The 19,283-nt window shown below is 47.5% G+C and overlaps 1 pseudogene; it reads left to right on the forward strand.

Moving 5' to 3' along the window:
- The first annotated feature begins 17,999 nt into the window (after positions 1-17,999).
- LOC136636058 (5S ribosomal RNA) lies at positions 18,000-18,116 on the forward strand (annotated as a pseudogene).
- Positions 18,117-19,283: the final 1,167 nt, after the last annotated feature.

The raw sequence follows: 19,283 nt of genomic DNA on the forward strand, positions 1-19,283 counted from the left end.
CCACCCAAGCCATGAGGAGCTTTCTCCGTGCTGCTGCCAACAAAAGAAGGGTGAGAGAGCAGTTTCCCAAGTTGCTTCTGACATTGCTGGGGCAAATCTCGGTCTCCTTGAAGGACGGCAACAATGTGAGGTAAGTTGTCTCTGCAAGAGATCTTTTGGGTTTTGGTGCTAGCTTTTGGATTGACCATGCCAGGTATTGAATCTGGAACACGGTGCTTGCAAGGCATGGAGGATACAACTCAGCCATGGCCACTTGCCCAGCATGTGGCCCTTTTTTCCGCTTGGACCACAGTGGCCAAACTCACTACCGCCACACACAGGAAAAGCAGTTCCTGTTTGGACTACATCTTTCCATTCCACCCAGGCGCCATGTGTAATCCTCCATGATTGGGGGACGCTCTGGGCAGTCACATCTGCTGCCTGGCGTCCCAGAAGGCCACGTGACAGGACATTCAGGCACATGTGACTGCCCAGAGCATCTCTGTCTCCTGATCGTGGAGGACCACATGCAGCGCTCAGGCTGAACGGTAAGGTCTGCTCACCGGGCGCACAGATTTGTTGAAATCCTGGATTTGGCACCCAGGCCGGGTTTCCCTTGGACATGTGCTCATCTGGGAAATTGACCTTACAATCTCACACACTCAATATAAGAAGAAGATTACTCCTGAGCCAGCAACTTGTTCCATTTCTGACTTAAATGAAACTCTTGGATTCTATAGAAGTGGGACCCTTAGTCACACTCCTGGTATATCTGTGGCAGTGACCCTCCTGGTCTTACTTCTTTTATCTTGCTTGCAGAGAGCCGCTGAAAACACTCCAGCTTCTCTGTAACATCATGAGATCTGTGCCAGAGGAAACCGAGTGCTGGGATCAGCTGAGCAGTCCTCAATGTTTTAATGAGGGATTGTCCAGCTTAGTAAGGTAGGAGGAAGACTGCTGGGTTTCTCAAGGAGTGTCAGATAGCTGAAGTTGTGGGATGTGAATGTGCATCATTTGTCTTCCACTGACATCTTTCGTGCCTCTTTTCTTTTTTCTTTTCTTTTTTTTTGCATGGTCCTGTTACCTATTCCAGGACTCTCCTCTCCAGCTCACACTCCTTGGTCCCTGGCATCATTGAGTTCCTTCTGGACATCTTTGGGGCTGAAGAGCATGCATGGCTCTATGAAACAGCAGTGATGCTCTACCAGAAGGTGAGGGGTACTGCAGTAGTTGAGAGGCTTCATTAGTGGCGATGCACCCTGCAGCCTTTCCCTGGATAGGATTACGCCAGTGGTTCCCAAACTGTGAGTTGTGGCTTCCCAGAGAGCCATGGAAATCAGCTAGGGGAGCCACAGAATCCTTGTGAAAAACCTGCCTGCATAGGATTGTAGCCCCTAATGGAGAGCCACGGCCAATGGCAAAGTAGATCAAGAGAGCCACCAGTCGAAAAAGTTTGGGAACCACTGGATTAGGCCATGTAACTGCTATGGAAATCAATGGTCCTAAAGATTGGTTGGCATGTGGATGGCAAATTATGGGCACCATTACAGGGCATCAAATGATCAGTTAGAGTCTACTTGTGTTTACAGAGGAGTGTGTGAATTTTATACCCTCTGGGCTGGTTTTGCCCTGAATCTCTGACCTCAAGGTCAGGGAGACAAGGCATGTGAATGACTTGGAATTCACTCTTTGAGTCTTTGCTTCAGCTTGCAGAAGAGACTGTGATAGATGTTTCTGGGTGTCTCCAGGCAACTCTATGCTCTAAACTTCTATCCATTTCCTGTTCAGTTCAACTGATGCAGTTCCTTCCAGCAAATCTTGGGAATTGTGATGGCACTGCCAATGCAAGAGTTTTCTGGCTCCGCTCACAGAAATAAAGTTCCCAGGATGCTCTGAGGAGAGGAAATGGCTTTTCACCAAATTTAAACCATTGATATAGCTGTGCCCTCTGCATCTGTACGTGGTGGATAAAGCCATGAACACTCATCTGCAAAGAGCTCAACAAGGTGAACCAAAGTGTTCACCCCAATTAATTTGCTTCTGTTGTCCTTCTTGGGCTTTCAGTTGCTCCTGAACCGTGTGAAGGAGCTTGGAAACATCATGTCAAAAGACTCTCTCCTTCAGTGGCTGGATCATGGGAAACTCGGGGTTCGGAAGCTGAGCCTCAGAGGACTTTCTTCCCTGATCTTTGAATCTGATTTGGTAAGTCATCCTCGAAAGACAGGGATAATAAAAATGTAACTCCTCAGATAGTTGGCCAGCACATGCACAGATTCCATTCTTGCATATCCACAGGGACTTTGACAGAAGATTGTTGGGATGGGTGTACTCCTCTCTGCACCTATCAAGTGGTGGGAACTCTGTAATAAAAGAAGCTGCACCCATGATAGTTCAGTTCAGTTCCTCTTTATATGTGCATTTGCTTATGTTCGAGGGGCAGAATTGCTACCTACTTCTAGTTATCTGACTCTATTCTCATTACCTGTGAATATAGTGCTGGTGCACTGGGATGGGGAGCAGTGCAGCTAAGAGCAGGCAGGCAGGTGGGGGCAAGAGAGGTTGCATGAGGAGGAGGAGAAGAGACAGTGGCCTCCTCGTGAGCAGAAGGCAGTGTTGGTGCTCTGCAGGGCTGAGAGGAAGAGACAGTATACAGTATATGGCCAACAGTATATGGAAGGAATGGGCGTAATTGCATCCAGTCAGTTTTTTAGAAAGTTGTCTACTTTAGGTCAGTTTTGGATACCAAAGGGACTTTGGGATTGGCCCATGGAGAATGGTTGGGCACACTTGTGTCCACTTCCTGACTTGCCCTGCCATCTTGGGCACCATCTTGGGAACTTGCCGCTGAACCTTCAGAATGGCGATGATGAGAGGCCAATGGAAGGGTACCTGAGGGCTGCTCTGGGGCAAGCCTAGGTAAGGAGCCAAGAGTCAGGTTGAGGACGAGGACAGGTGAAGCTACCCCCTTCCCACTGCTGAACTATGAGGCTTGTTGTTGGGTCAGCAACCTTGAACTAGTCAAGGGACAGCCAGCACAGAGGCGGAAGCATCAGATGTTGATGAGCCTTCGCTATCACCTAACCCTATAGACATCAGGTTCATAAAGTGCATAGAGTATATGTTGAAGAGGTTTCCCTGGAACCGAACCCCATGTTTCCCACAGGCTCAATGATTCAGTATCTGCTAACACGGTATCCACTTGATTTTCCAGGAACCTACCCTAGAGGATAACAAGAACTGACTGTATATATTTAAATGAGCCACCTCTTTTGTTTTAGATGAAGAGCCCCTGGTGCATACAGCTGGCTCTCTTCAATCAGCTGGGCGTGAGCGAGCCAGAAGCCCTCCCCAAAATTTTGGATGTGTTAGAGAGCACCTTGTCCTCTATCACAGGGGAGGAAGAAACCAGCTACATCAGAATGTTGTCTGCAACCTACTCTGCTCTTGTTGACCATGTGAGTGTTTTAGATTGTCATGTCAGACACTGTACAGGTGACCCATGGAGTTCCTTGGTACTGGGCACGCTATCAAGAGTGTGTGTGCTAAATTCAGGAGAAGAGACATGGGCTCCTCATCCTTGGAGCCACAGACAATGAAGGGCTAAAACCAGAAACAACATCTCTGTTGCACATTGTCACCAGTAATTTAGTGTTGGGAGAATTAGAACAGATATAAGAAAGTATTTATTTATTTATCTACCCACCCACTCAGTAACTGTAATTATTCTTTGTAACTCCTTACCACAGGATGTGGTGATGGCATCTGGCTTAGATACCTTGAAAAAGGGATTGGACAAATGTAAGGAGGAAGAGTCCATCACAGGTTACAAACCATGATTGGTGTGTGCAACCTCCTGCTTTTAGAAGCAGGCTACCTCAGAATGCCAAGTGCAAGGGAGTGGCACCAGCATGCAGTCTTGTGTGCTTCCTGAGGTATCTGGTGGGCCTGTGAAATACAGGAAATTGGACTAGATGGGCCTTTGGCCTGATCCAGCAGGGCTCTTCTTATGCTCTTATGAGATTAGAAACCTGGCAAGTATCAACCTCTGGTGACTCTTCCTACTTGTTTCCTATTTGCACGAGGAAGCAAGTGTCCGTGCCCTAGTGATAAAGCACTTGTGGTTGCTTCGGAGCCGGAAGGGGAAACAGTGGCTCCCACATACAACAGAAGCAGCCATTTCTGAAATGGTGAACATTCTTGTTCATCTCCAGGATAAGAGTGAGGTGGTGGAGGTGAGTGGCCACCTGCGTGACTTACATTAGCAGGAGAGAGGAATCACCTCCAAGAGCAGGGACCAAGACTCTTGTTGCCGGGGGTGACCTGCCATTGACTGTTCTGGGAAATTCTCCCATGTTGTAGCTCAACTCTTGCTTGCTGTGCCCGTGGGGGAAGGATGATGCTAAGGATAGGCAGGGCAGGCCCAAGACCTCCTAAGGCAGCATGCCAAATATTGTCCCCCTTTAACTGATGATGTGCCAGTCTCTGTTCCTCCCCTTCCCCATGTTCTTGTTCAACTCTCTCCTGCCCTCCAGCTTTCTCTTCCTCTGCTCTTCTCTATCCCTTCTTCCCTTTCCAATGCAGGGAGTGGGAGGAGGAGGAGGAGGAGCAGTGGAGGTAGGCAGGCAGGCAGAGATGGGCAGCCCCACCAATCTGCGTTAGCTGGCCTCATGAATGGGCTGGCCCTGCTCAAGGGTTTCTTGTACATGTTGGCTTCGCAAGACTGACCACCGTCTTCGGCTTCATTCCCCCTGCAGGTCCTGTCTTGACTAATTTGCTTCCCTCTCTGCAGTGGCGTCACCAGGGTTTGTGTCACCCGGTGCGGGACGCCAGCGCATCACCCCTGTGATGGATCTCCTCCCATGCGACGGGGGGGGGGGGCAATGCTTTGAGTGGCATTGTACCATCACCCCACCCCCGCTGTTTTTTTTATAACTTTTGATGGAAAAGAGCTAGTTTAAGGTTTGTTTCATTGAAGTTACATGAACTTCATACATGAAATTATGCTTTGATTGATATATAACATGATTGTATTATTTGGAAATACAAAGATTTTAAAAATTTGGGTGAGTAGTGGTATCACTCCCCGTGCACGTCACGCAGTGTGGCCCGCACCCATCTAGCAATGCCATTGCCATTGTTATATCTTGGCTTTCTGACATCAGAAAATATACAGGTCCAGTCTTGTTATACACGGATTTGACTCAGCATGAATGGCCACTGCAAATGAGAAGGAATGTGCTGATCCCTGGAGAAGGGGGAAAATGCATGCCTTTAAAATCAGTTTAAAAATCGGAACAGTTCTTTAACAATAGCCTCCTTAATGAGAGGGGAGGCAGCTGGCTGACAATCCATCAATCCTTCTCTCTCCAGGTGACCCCTCCCTTCCCCCTGAGCACATGAAAGAAAGGTGATCACTTTGCATTGGTGAAGGGAGGGGCGGAGTGAATTGGAGGACTGATTGATGGATTGTCTTCTTAATGATCTTACATCACAAAGGTCAGCAAGGCTGTTTTTAAATCACCTGAGCCAAAAAACTTTTTTAAATTTTTTTTTAAAAATTGATTTGCTATAGTACGTTTTTTTGCCATCCACTTAAGTGCTTGGAATGGAACTCACGCGAATAATGAGGCTTCACCTGTAGATCTAGCGCATGTTTTCCAGCTCAAAGCTGACATGAAACAAACCTGTTTCCAGTCCACTCAAAGTATCTGAGAAATAACCAGTTTCCACTGTATTACTCTTTTCTTGCAAGCTAGCTAGCTGAATGCTTGAATATTTTAGTTTTCCTATGTGCGTACATTTGTACTCCGACCTTTCTCTAAGGATCACACAATGGTAGACGGAGATCTAGACATTTGCCCAGCATGCTTCAGTCCTAAATAGCTCTTTGATTAACCTCTCCAGGCCTTGTGTCTTGCTGGCACATCAGGGAGAAGGCGCCCCAACTCGGGGTGATAGGGTCCTGCTGCAAACGTAGACATAGGGTACCTTACAGCCTGATGCTATGCGGCCGCTGTGCTGATTGCCCAGGGCTGAGTGCGCTTTGTCTGCTGATTCCAATGTGCCATCATGTTGGAGAGGTTAACTGTGTGTGTGTGGGGGGGGGGGGGGTGAGATGGTTGGCCACCTTCAGTCTCGAAAGACTATGGTATAAGCTTACAGCAGGCGGTATTCCCAGGCGGTCTCCCATCCAAGTACTAACCAGGCCTGAGCCTGCTTAGCTTCCGAGATCAGACAAGATCGGGCATGTGCAGGGTAACAGACCTCTGAAAGACTTACCTGCATGGCATGACTCCTGTGCAGGGCTATACCAGCTACTTCATGGGACTCCTATGAGCTACACAAGCTACGTTGCCAGCTTTGGAGCCACTGGGGGCATGTACAGCTCAGGAAGGGATTTTGGGATCTAACTTTATCTTTCCCACCTTGCTTCCCTCCCCCCTTTTTCAACCTCTCTGCTGGTGAGCTTGTGGCCAGGGACTTTCTTCAACCTGTTGGTGGTGGGGCATGGCTTTCTGGTGTACTGCTGTGCTTGTGTCAGTGCAGCACCTGTCAGGCTTCTGCACTGGTGGGGCTGCCTGTGTGCTGGTGTGTGTGGCAGTATGCTGGTGTTTCCCCTGGCTAGGATTGTTTCCTGAGGTTTCCATAAGAAGCCTTCCATAGGAGAAAAATTCTTCTCCAGTGCAAAGGACGCCTTAGGACAGAGTTCTCCAAACTTTTTGGCCAGAGGGCCACATCAAATATCTGGCACGGTATTGAGGGCCGGGAAAAAAAATTAAATATAACATTTATATAAATAAATCAGAGATGGAACTTAGATGAGTGAATAAATAATGAATGGGCTCATTCATTCAACCTCTCCGGCCCTTCAGACCAGAAGCAACCCTCCAGACGCAACCAGAGCACTGTTCTAGTCATGTTCCGCCAAGTGGGCCAGAGGCTTTCAGGGAACAAGAGGCTGGTCGTGTGCCAGATAGAGGCTCTCCATGGGCCACATATGGCCCCCGGGCCAGGGTTTGGAGGCCCCTGCCTTAGGATATGATCCTTTTTGACTCCATGTGCTGCAGGAAGCAATGGCCTATCTCAGAGTGCTGGTCCCAAGAGTGAGGAGGTACGTGAAGCCCCAAAGCCACGACCTTCACTTCGTGCTCTACCATGTTGCCAAGCATTTGGTAAGTCTTTGTTGCTATCTTCCCAGGGTACCACTTTAAATCCCACCTGTTCGTCAAGAATAGAGTAGAACTACTTACAAAGCTTTATCTTACTGAGCTTTATCTCAACAAAACTCATACAGGTATAATATCATTAGCTGAGGATTTTTCACCTTCAATTTTATTTCAGTGTGATGAGAATGGTCCTTTAAATTAAAGGAAAAACATCCTTTAACAATAGCCTCACTTACCTTTATAATCTCTCTCCAAGGGCTTAGAGAGGCTTCACTCCCAGGCAAGCAACCCCTCCCTTCCCACTGGAGCACTCAAAAGAATACAAAGGGAAGTGATTATTGCCTCCCTCTTTGCATTCTTTCCCTGTGCTTCAGGTGAAGGGAAGTGTCACTGCCTCGGAGTGAGGCCTTTCTAAGCACCTGGAGAGAGAGAGAGAGAGAGAGAGATTGTCTGCTTTCTGCTTCTGCTCTCCCTCACAATGTTAAGTGAAGCTGTTTTTAAACCACTGAGAAAAGGGACATTGTTTTTTAAATGGATTTCATTTAGCATGATTTTTGGCATCCGCAGGGGTTCTCAGAACGGAACCCTCATGGATGCCAAGACTCAACCTGTATAAATTTTCTCATATACCATGGGGAATTTCCACATCACACTATAAGGTAGTATGATGTTCGTTGTCCCATAGTCCTCTAGTGAAATTCATAGATGAGCATGGATTTGAACTTAGATCTGCTTAGTCTACATCCAACTTCATGGGTTTCACTAGTTTATTTGTGATAGAAGGGTGGTAGGATCAGTACAGAGTGTTCCCTTTGCACAAACATGCCTGATGCCAGTTCTCATTGTTATTTTCTGCAAGACCAAGACCTACAGCCCAGATCTCATTAGGGGTGCTGCCCTGAGCTGTGTGTTCCATCCTTGTGTGAAGGAGGCAGCAATATTCAAGGTGGCAGCTTGCTTTGTGGGTAAGTCAAGGAGCATCCCTCACTTCAGTGATGAACATCAGCCCCCACCCATTTCTCTAATCCAATAAGCAGTGTGACTGTTTCAAAGACGCCCCCTCTTTTTCACCTGGCAGATCCTCCCAAACTGCAGAGCACCCCTGAAAACCATCCTAATTGTTGGAGACTATTTTTGCTTGTTTGTATTTTGGCAAAAGTGTATTTTGGCTTAAAAAACATTAGGTCAGCATTTGGCTGTGCGAGAACTTGTGATATCTGGGTGACTGAACAGAGAAGTCCCTTTGATTCAACAGGTCTCTTGGTGCAGAAACTAGAACCCAGTGCCAGGAACAGGGGACCACTGGCTTCTCTACAAGAATAGTTTATACAAGTGGTTCCCAAACTGTGGGTCAGGACCCACTCCTTGGTTGTGACCTGAATTTTGGTGGGTTTTATGTAGGAACATAAAACGGGTCATTTCCCCTTAAGGGGAGTGACCTAGTAATGGATGCCCCGGCAGTGCCACAGTAAACCAAAAGTCACTGAAATGAAGCTTGGGGGAGACCCGCAGAGGGAGCTGCAGGCCTCTCGGACCCTCTCCAAGGCTGGCAGACCCCCTCAGGTACGCAAGCCTCTGGGTGCCTGCGGCACCACTACCACTGCGGCGCCACTGGGGCACATCCCCTCTCTCAGTCCCTGCCACTTACAAGCAGTTCTTGGACTCCCAGCGAGTTTGAGAACCGCTGAGCTATTTCCTCAAGCCCTGAGGCTATTCAAAAATCAGATACTGTAGTTACATATTACCCTACAAAGAGCCCAACTGCTGCAGTTTGCAAGCACGTGTAAATATAGGGAGATAAATGTTTCAGGGTCTTTTTCTGGTTATTATCCCTTATAAATAAATAGATTTTTCTTTCTAGACCTCTTTTTTTAAAGTCTGGTAAACCTAAGTGGGTCCTGATAGAGTATCGTTTAAAAAAGTGGGTCCTGATGCTTAAAAGATGCCCCTTGTTTATTGCCTCTCGGTACAGTACATGTGCCCCACAGGGAGAACACTGGTCTCAGCTCACAACCTCCTAAGGCAATGACTCTCAAACTACTAGCACCAGGACCTCCTTTTTAGAATGAGAATCTATCAGGACCCACCGGAAATGATGTTCTGAAGTGACATCATCAAGCAGGAAAATCTTTCTTTCTTTCTTTCTTTCTTTCTTTCTTTTAATAAATGCAAATACAAACAAATTAAAAAGAATAAAGATATTACAAGTTGTGTGGCAAGTGTGGAGATCTCAAACTACATTTTTTTGTTCTATTACTACAAATCATACAAAAAAGTTAGTCATCACATCTTAAACAATCTACACTTATTTAAAATGTACATTTTCAAAAGAAAAAGAAAAATGAGAAAAACATAAAAGTTAAATCCCCTATCTACTCATCAAATCCATAGATTATTTGACCCATTCTCCCTTCAATGCGCAGGAAGTCCATGAATGGTTTCCAATTGTCCATAAAAGTTTTTACTGGCTTATCTTTAAGAAGTATTGTAAGTTTATCCATTTCTGTCAAATTCAATACCTTTAGCCAGTGTTCTTCCACTACAGGTATCTCTGGAACTTTCCAGTATTTGGCATACAATATTCTTGCAGCAGTTGTCATCTATAAAAACATAGTTTCATAGTCTTTCTGAATTGAATCATCCAATATTCCCAACAAAATAGTGTCTTGTTTCATCTGTAAATTTACCTTAAATGTCAACTGCATTTGCTGGTGTATCAAAGTCCAATATATTTTTGCTTTTGTACAAGTCCACCACATATGGTAGAACATTCTTTCTTGTCTTGTACACTTCCAACATCTATTTGGTATATTAATACATTTTTGCCAGTTTACCTGGAGTCAGACACCATCTATACATCATTTTATAAAAGTTCTCTAAGATTTGCATTCAATAAGCAGGAAACGTTTTCACAGTCATAGGCTGCAATCCTACCCGTGCTTATCCAGGAGTAAGTCCCATTTACTGTGTTACATTCTAGCCTGTAAAAAGTACAAGTTTGTCACATTTCCCCAAATGGTAGCATCAAGTCTAATATAGTAAAAACAAAATATTGAAATGATATGGGGAGCCACCTGAAATTGGCTCTCGGTTCACCTAGTGGGTCCTGACCCACAGTTTGAGAAACACTGACCTAGGGAGATCTCTGGCAGTCCTAGGTGCTGTCTTGACAGTCCAAGAATCAACATTCCGTCCATTGTCGATGGCAACACCATGAAGGAAGTCCCAAAAGGCATCCCCTGAGCACTGAAGCTGTCCTTCAAGATGGGTCTCTCCAGAGGTCTCATGGCACTTTACAACCACTTCAGAGCACTCCCTCATAAGCTAATACTGATTCAGGTTGGTTTTCCAAGAGTAACTTCCTATTTATTCCACTGTCTCTCTAGGACACCTGGCTCATATTAATGGGAGCTTCCTAAGAGGAGAAGATTTTCCTGCCTACTTCATGTGTAAGTGAGGAGTGCAGCTTTGCCCTTTCATAAACTCCCTATATTTTTTAAGGATTTTGTGGTCCAAGTTCATCCAGGAAGGAGCAGGTTCATCACTGGTCTCTGATAATCTCATTACATGACTGTTTTAACTTCCAGAAGAAAAGGAACCCACTAGATTTTGGGGCTCTCTGTTCACCAAGGAGGGAGGGTCCCCAAGGTAGCCTCCTTCTGACTCAGCTCCCTAGGTGGCAGAGAAAGCTATCATTTTTTCCCAGTTAATCCCAAACGGACCAATAGGAAGAATAGAGTGGACAGCAAGAGATCAAGGGCCGTCACTAACTGCTAGGCTTTGAGTCCTTTTAACCCTTCTCTTTCATCACAATTTACATTCAAATCCACATTTTTTAGGGGGAGGGGAACAAAAACAGTGCACAATTATTGTGTACCTTGGTACCTGTTGATTTTGTTTTGCTTTTCTATTGACCTTATTGGGGGGGGGGGTTGTTTAAACTTCATGATTTATTTATTGTATTTTGATATATTTTTAAGTTCATTGTAATTTGTTTTTTTCTGGAATTTTAATTTGTGATTGTGACCCACCCTGGACTTCCTGTTGTTCTGGAGAAGGGCAGGATATAAATCTATTGAAAAAATAAATAAAAATTACGTGAAGCTGTCTTTTTCTGCCCACTCATAAGGCACAGTTAGATAGAGAGGTCAAAAAGCAGAGAGGGCAGTGGTGGCTTGGGATGGACTGAGGAAGTTGGAAAGAAAAGAGGATTTCCCGTGCATGGAGATAGGCACAAACAAATAAGAGAACAAAACAGACTTTGTAGTTAAAAGAAGAAAAAGGTCCAGCAGGCATCTCTGATTGATTGGCCTTCTCTCTCACCCATTCAGGTCTTGAAAGCAGGGATGTCAATGAGGAAGGCAAAGTGGTTGGTGCTGCCACCAAGGCCATTTTACAGCGGGTCTTCATCAAGCACAGCAAAAAAGGCATCCAGGGCTTTATGTGCCACTGTGCCAGGCTGTGTTTGCCAACTGGAAAGCACCCACCAGAATACTACAAGGAAGATCTGGTGAGTACAATATGTGCTTTGAATTCGCAATCAGTCAAATACCTGCAGAATCATGACCATGGCTGATGTGGAAGTATAAACCAGATTTAGGCCCTGGAATTCAGCAGTGTCGGAATGAGTGTTCTGGTGTCACTAGGTGCTTTCTGTCTGTCACAGAAGGGAGCATATCACATATTAGCATAATACTTCATTAGCTCCTAAAGTCTTGACTGGAATTCAGACTCCTGAGACTTTAAATAAAAAATGCCCATCTAAACACCTGGCAGAGTGTGAAAATTGACATATTAATTAATTAAAAAATACAATTTTCAGATGAGCCCTGAAGCTAAATACTCTCTTAACAAAAGACAGAAGAAAAGAGGGAAGACCCTTTGATTCAGCAGCACAAGGAAGATTTTGACACAAATGATTTCGTGCAAGGAATTGTTGGCCTTGGTCTCCTCTGCTCACCCTTTTCCTTCTTCTCTTTATTTCTTTGCCTCTCTTTTGCACTGTCTCTCTGTCTGCCTCTGCCAAATTCCCTCCTGTTTCCCTTATTCTTTGCAAGATCATCCGCTCCCTAGTCTGATCATGGAAGAGGGTCACCTTGGGCAGTCATTCTCTGAACACCTTGGGTGCCATCTGTGCTGAGGTGGGTTGGGCTACTTCTGCTGAGAGGATCTCCTTGGCTGTGGTGCCCTACCTGTCAAATGCTCTCCCAATGGAAGCTCATCTGGTTTCTACCTTGTCTGATTGGGTACCAGGCAATAACCATTTTTATTTTGCAAGGTGCTTAACTGGGTTAGAATAGATGGTTTTAGTGCTGCCACTTTATCTGCTGTTTTTATCTTTGTGTTGCCTCACTCTTATGAGGTAATTTGTTTTCTTATTAAATTTACTTTTAAACATTTCTATCCTGCCTTCCTTGCCTCTAAAAAGCAAACCAACAAAGAAAAAAATGAATTAAAAAGCAAAACAATATAGACAGTGTTGGTTGCCATTACTGAGTTAGGTGATCAGTGGCCGTGCACTGAGCAGGGGTTTGAAATAAGAGCCCAATCCTAAACCCTCCGAGCAATGGCACTGGGTGTCACAAACGTACTATAAGGCACATCTACATCACCCAGTGAGGAATGTCCATGAGCCCTGGGCCTCAGCGCCAAGTAGAGATGCCAGGGGTGTTGGCAACCTACAGTCTCGAAAGACTCTGGTATCGCGCTCTGAATGGTGGTTCTGGAACAGCGTCTAGTGTGGCTGAAAAGGCCGATTCGGGAGTGACAATTCCTTCCACACCGGGAGCAAGTGCAGTCTGTCCCTGGTCTGTCTCCCTGGCTGTGGGCCTTCCTTCTTTGCCTCTTTGCCTCAGTCTGTTGGCCAAGTGTCTCTTCAAACTGGGAAAGGCCATGCTGCACAGCCTGCCTCCAAGCGGGCCGCTCAGAGGCCAGGGTTTCCCACCTGTTGAGGTCCACTCCTAAGGCCTTCAGATCCCTCTTGCAGATGTCCTTGTATCGCAGCTGTGGTCTACCTGTAGGGCGCTTTCCCTGCAGGAGTTCTCCATAGAGGAGATCCTTTGGGATCCGGCCATCATCCATTCTCACGACATGACCGAGCCAATGCAGGCATCTCTCAGGACTGTGTTGTTTGGAACTTTGTCCTGCCAGGTGATGCCGAGGGTGCGCCGGAGTCAGCGCATGTGGAAAGCGTTCAGCTGCCTCTCCTGTTGTGAGCGAAGAGTGCACCCAAAGGTAAGTCACGACCCCAGGTGGTGGTGCAGGTTTTTGGGGAGGGGGAAGGCATTCCGGGGCGGGGTGCAGGAGTGACAGGCCCAGGGAGGGGTGGGACTGGTGAAGATTCTTTCCTCCATGTCAGGCTGCAAAGTGGCGGTTCAGCCAGCGCAGACTTGAGTAGCCCCATTGCGGGGCCTGTGCCCTGGCTTGCCCCTGCTCTTCAAGTTCCCTTCCAACTCTAACAGCATATGCTTCTTCCATTCTTCAAATGAATAAAATCATTCCTCATCTTTCCAGGAGCTCCCTGCTGGATCTCAATTGGATCCCTGCAAATGACACACGGAAGCTGACACCTGTGCCCAGCGGCAGTCTTCCGTCCCTTCTCTCCCTCCTGTAGTTCACCAGGTGAGCCGGCAGATTTTTCAAAGCACGCTTGGAGCTTGATTGGCTCTTCTTGTTTCACAGACTGCTAAGCAGCACTGCTGCCACCGTTTTCTCTGGCTGTGCTCCTGGGCTTGTCTTAGGAGCACAAAGATCTCCCATTTCCTTTCTGATGGTCAGAGCAGAGCCCTTGACGAAGGCTGGGAAGGTCCGTGGATGTTCAGAAGCAAGAGTTGGCTAAACCCCTAAAAGAGACAAAGGGCACAATCCTAACCGTGCCTTGGGCCACAAGTTTATTGCGCCGGCCCGGGAGGGTCGCTAACGTGCCAGAAGCCACAAGGAGATGCGCCAACACATGGAGGCTGAATCCAGCCTCTGTGGCGGCTTCCCTGCTGAGTCTTGCGATGGCCTGGGTGGGCCGATGCAAGAGTGAAAGGTAGGCGTGGGGGAGGCAGGGGGCGTCAGGGAGGAGGCAGGACAGAGGCATTCCTGGGTGGGGTGTGAGTGAGCAGTGGACAGCCCCGGGGGTGGGCGGGCAGAGAGAGGTAGTTGGGCTGGGATCCGGCAGTTATGCCAGATCCCAACCCCTGTTCCCAGGGAGAACGGAGCAGTTTGAAGCCACTGCGCTCTCCTCCAGAGGTGGCACAAATTCAAGGAGACCCATACTGGCCAGCAGCTGTTACCCAGGGGTAAAGCGAGAGACAAGGGCAAGGATGGGAGAGTGGAGGCAAATGTAGGGGTAGGAGCTAATAAATAGGCCAGGCCTGAGTAGATCTGGGATGGGATGGGCACATTGGTGTGGGTTCCGTCCCCCTTCTTGAGTTTTCAGCCTCTCTGCTCCTCTTTCTTGCAGATCCCCCTGTCGTCATGCTGTCGGTGCGGCCGCAAACGGTCGCCGAGGGTGGCAAAGTGAGCTTTCTCTGCACGGCCACCTCCAACCCGGAACTGACAGGCGACAGGTAAAAAGGCCAACAGACTCCAACCTCCCAGAGATCACACAGCAATAGTGATGTTGCTGCGATGCCCTCTACTGGCAGCTTTGGGGATTACAATGAGCCGGGCTCAGTGCATGCCTTCGCAGGTGGGCCAAAGGTGGTACAAATTCAAGGAGACCCATACTGGCCAGCAGCTGTTACCCAGGGGTAAAGGGAAAAATTTTCCCTTGCCTCTGGCTAAGCTGCTTCTGGCCAGAATCCTGCGTGGATGCAGCACAAGCCTCCTGGCTTGCCTGTACCAGCGCAGGATAGGATTGCACCCCAAAACTTGGATGAGAGGACCTCCCCCTGCCTCAGGCCATTCACAAAGGTATAGGGAGGAAAGTCTTGGCCCAGACATTCACCGTTGAGCGTCCTTCTCATACACCAGTATAAACACCCCTGGGATGACTGGCAGGGCAGTCGTGAAGCAGGTGCTTCCTCCTTTCCCCAATTCTGCCTTTCTGTCCAAGTCCAAATTGGTGACTCCACAATCACAAGAAGTGGGTTGCAATCAACCTGGGCTCTGTTCCTGCCTCTCCTACAAGAACGTACCTTGGGAATTTTACTCCTGAGAAGTTTGAGAACCCCTGCCATAGAGTGTCGTGCAAAGAAAAGCACTGAAAATTGCTGCACTACAGAGGAGACTCTCTTCCGTGATTGTGCATACGATTCAATTTTTACTTCTGGGGACAGATACATAATACGACATTTCTTGCCATCGTTCCTTCAAGGAGCTCAGCGAAGTGTACAATGGTCTTATCTCCCCAGGTGCGGGCACATGTGCTTATATGCCTCTTGGTAGCAAGAAAGCAAATCCATGCGCATAGAAAAGTGGCTTGGTTCTAGCTATGCTAGACCCCTTTGCCCTGACATGCTTATTCTGTATGTGAAATTTATCCTGTCTGGAAGAATTCACGCAAGCCCCTTCCTGCATGTAGCCTGCCTCAGTGCAAATAATTGGGGGAGGATCAATTGGGAATTTTCAGGGGTCTGGAGGTGACGCTTCAATGCCCTTGTCTCTCCCCGAGGTGATCAGCAGCAGCTGCCAGATAAATCTTGCCCAAGTCAGCAAATATATTTGCATAAATGAGACCGTGTTTGTATTTGTTCTTGGAGCGGAATGTGGGTTACCTTCCATTATTATTCATACCTCAACATCTGATCCCCTGGCACCTTGCTGAGTTGCGTCTTAGACAAGTCCTCTGCCCCAAAGAGCTTACAGTGCAAGATGATAGGGAAGGCAAAAAAGAGGGAGAGACAAGGGCAAGAATGGGTGAGTGGAGGCAAATGTAGGGGTAGGAGCTAATACATAGGCCAGGCCTGAGTAGATCTGGGATTGGATGGGCACATTGGTGTGGGTTCCGTCCCCCTTCTTGAGTTTTCAGCCTCTCTGCTCCTCTTTCTTGCAGATCCCCCTGTCGTCATGCTGTCGGTGCAGCCGCAAACGGTCGCTGAGGGTGGCAAAGTGAGCTTTCTCTGCACGGCCACCTCCAACCCGGAGCTGACAGGCGACAGGTAAAAAGGCCAACAGACTCCAACCTCCCAGAGATCACACAGCAATAGTGATGTTGCTGCGATGACCTTGGTGCCAGATACTGAGTGTGGGCAGGTCAGATGTGGGGCTCCCCCCGCCAGGATCTTCTCTCCTGTAACCCCACTTGCCGTTCCAGCAGGTAGACCTCAAAAGGCCTCCAACCTGCGACCATCATCGTGGTAAAATTAGGCATTTGTGCCATATTTTTGACACATTCACAGCTGGGTTTGCACCCAATTAGAGCGAGGTGACTAATCTATCCATTACCTTTGCATCAATTTGCATATGAGTAAAAATAACCATTTCTGAAGCAAGAAAGCATGCTTAATTTGTTTTTTTTATATTATGCACACGGCTCAAGACCCTTAATTGACTATAAAGCTACCCCCAATTAATTTTATAAGTACTTGTATGAAGCAGCACAGGCAGATGTGTATCTACATACAAATTTTTTGAAAACAAACTATTTAATACATGCATAAACACACGTTCATTCACACTATTGAAGACAACAGTGTATAAAACTGCAGATTTTAAGAAGAATGTTTAATGAACTGCTTGTCAACCAAAAAGCCATTCACAAAGAAGGCAAGCGCTGTCTTTAAAAGAAAAAAAAGAAAATCCACTCCTGGGACCTTCTGCATGGAAAGCAGGTCTCTACTACTGAGCGATGGGCCCCCCTAACCCCTGTTTTCCTCTTTTTTCCTGCAGTTGGAGCCCGCCTTATCTCCCAGCCCAAGCCCCTGACTGGAGGTGTTGGTTCTGATGCCTCTTTCACCTGTACCTGGGCGGGGAGTCCACCTCTTACCCTAGCCTGGACCAAGAAGGGATCTAGTGTGGTCAGTGACTTAAACCAGGAGTTCAGGTTCCCAAGTTGTGTGTAATTTACCAAACACAAATCTGGGAACACCAATCTCTACCCCCTCCTGTTGTCTCGTAGCACAGTGGGCCAGGTGGAAGACCATGGTGGTAGTAAGAGAGATATAGAACCTTTGCTTTATTCTGACTGTCTGCCAAGGTCAACGGGGGGCACCCCTTTCTGCCTTCCTCCCCACCTGAACTGAGCCTGGTGAACACACAGGACACAGTTTTGGTTGTGGCACCAGGAGACCCACCCACTTTGAATCCTCAGAAAAATTGTGAAGCCCTTCTGTCCAAACAGGCCTTCAGTTTAGGATGTTCTGTTCCCTGGTTAGATAACTGAGGCCGGGTATCCTTTTTTGGGCTGGAAAAAGAGCACTGATCCCTTCATTTCAGTAAATAAATCTGAATTCACTTGTACCCACAGGTGTCGAGCAATGGAAATGCGTTACACCTCAAGGCTGTGACGCAGGAAGATGCCGGCATGTACGTCTGCAAAGCCATCGTGCCACGCATTGGAGTGGCTGAGAAGGCAGTAGCTGTGAATGGTGAGGGGTCTTGGAACCAGGTCATGCACAGCAACCTATTGCAGTGAGCCTGGCGGAAATCTGACCAGACCTGATTGCATCCGTCATTTTTGTCTTTTCCTCAGGGCCGCCCATTATCGGCGCGGAACCAAGCCTGCAGACTGCAGTGGGGGGCCAAGGCACGGCTGGAGTGTTTGGTGGGGAGCGTCCCACCCCCCGACAGGATTGTAAGTGCTTGACTCGCCTTTGCCCTCCACCCTCATGCCTTAACCAGGCCTGAATGTACCAGATGGTCCTCCTTATCCATGGAGTTGTGATCCATGGAGTTGACTCAACATGGATTGCAAGCCCACACTGGAGCAGCAACTGTTGCCCTGCACATGCCTGATCTCATCTGATCTCGGAAGCTAAGCAGGGTCAGGCCTGGTTAGTACTTGGACGGGAGACCGCTTGGGAATACCGGGTGCTGTAGGCTTCTACCATAGTCTTTCGAGACTGAAGGTTGCCAACCACTGGAGGACCTCAGAGGACCTCCCAGGCATGACTGGAAGTCGTGTCTAGGAGGTCTTCTGAGTTCAGCCGGAGCCTTTGGAGAGGCACTTCCAGGTTTTCACAAAATGTCTTTCTGAAGACTCTGGCTGACCTTCTGAGGTGCGAGGAGGTAGCCTGCAGTGTTCCTGCACCTCATAAAGCCTCCTGGAGACCTTCTGGAGTCCTGAAGGCACCCCTGGTTTTCAACCAAAGCTGGAAGTGCATTTCAAAGACCTTCTGAGGCCTGGGCAGGCTGTGTACAACCTCCCCTCACCTCAGAAGGCCAGCCCCAGTCTTTGGAAAGGCAGTAGGGTATGTCATATGCAAAAGAAACCAGATATTATTTGTGAAGTTGGATGAAAAGGTGGAATGCATGTGTGCCAAAGTAGTTAGAATGTACAGATATTGAACCCATGATTTTAAACCCACACTGCTTAGTTCAGGGTTCTTAACCCTTTTACTATTACAGACCCCCCACCCCCCATAGATTGCCCAGTGTGTCCCCATACCTTCTTCTCTAGTCTGTAGGAATCAGCATCATCACCAGTCCTATTAGGTACCACTATTTTGTCAGCAGCGGGGTTCTACTTTACATATGGATAGCAAGGATCAGAATGCCTCAATCTGCATTGACAGTGGTGATACTTAATAATCTTATCCATATAAATAATGGTAATAGTTAATCACCTAATCTAACAACAATTTTTTTTAATTGTTCAGAGATTGAGAGCACAATCCTAACCAGGTCTACTCAGAAGTAAGTCCTATTTTGTTCAATGGGGCTTACTCTCAGGAAAGTGTGGTTAGGATTGCAGCCTGAGTCCCATACCTCCCTCATTGGGTTCTGGTACCTCCAAAGGGTATGGATAACCCTGGTTAAGAATCCCTAGTTTAGATTTTCCCACAAAACCTTGGGGTTCTGAATGGCCAATCGTCCCCGTAGCGTCTAGAGTCGATCCTTGGGCTTGGTACCCATCGGGCACGAGGCTAACCAGGTGTACTCAGAAGTAAGTCCTATTTTGTTCACTGGGGCTTACTCTCAGGAAAGTGTGGTTAGCATTGCAGCCATCATCTTCTACCTGTCCAGGCTTCTGATTTGCCCTCCTGTCTC

Source organism: Tiliqua scincoides, unplaced genomic scaffold, assembly GCF_035046505.1.
Source record: "Tiliqua scincoides isolate rTilSci1 unplaced genomic scaffold, rTilSci1.hap2 HAP2_SCAFFOLD_77, whole genome shotgun sequence".
Lineage (NCBI taxonomy): Eukaryota > Metazoa > Chordata > Lepidosauria > Squamata > Scincidae > Tiliqua > Tiliqua scincoides.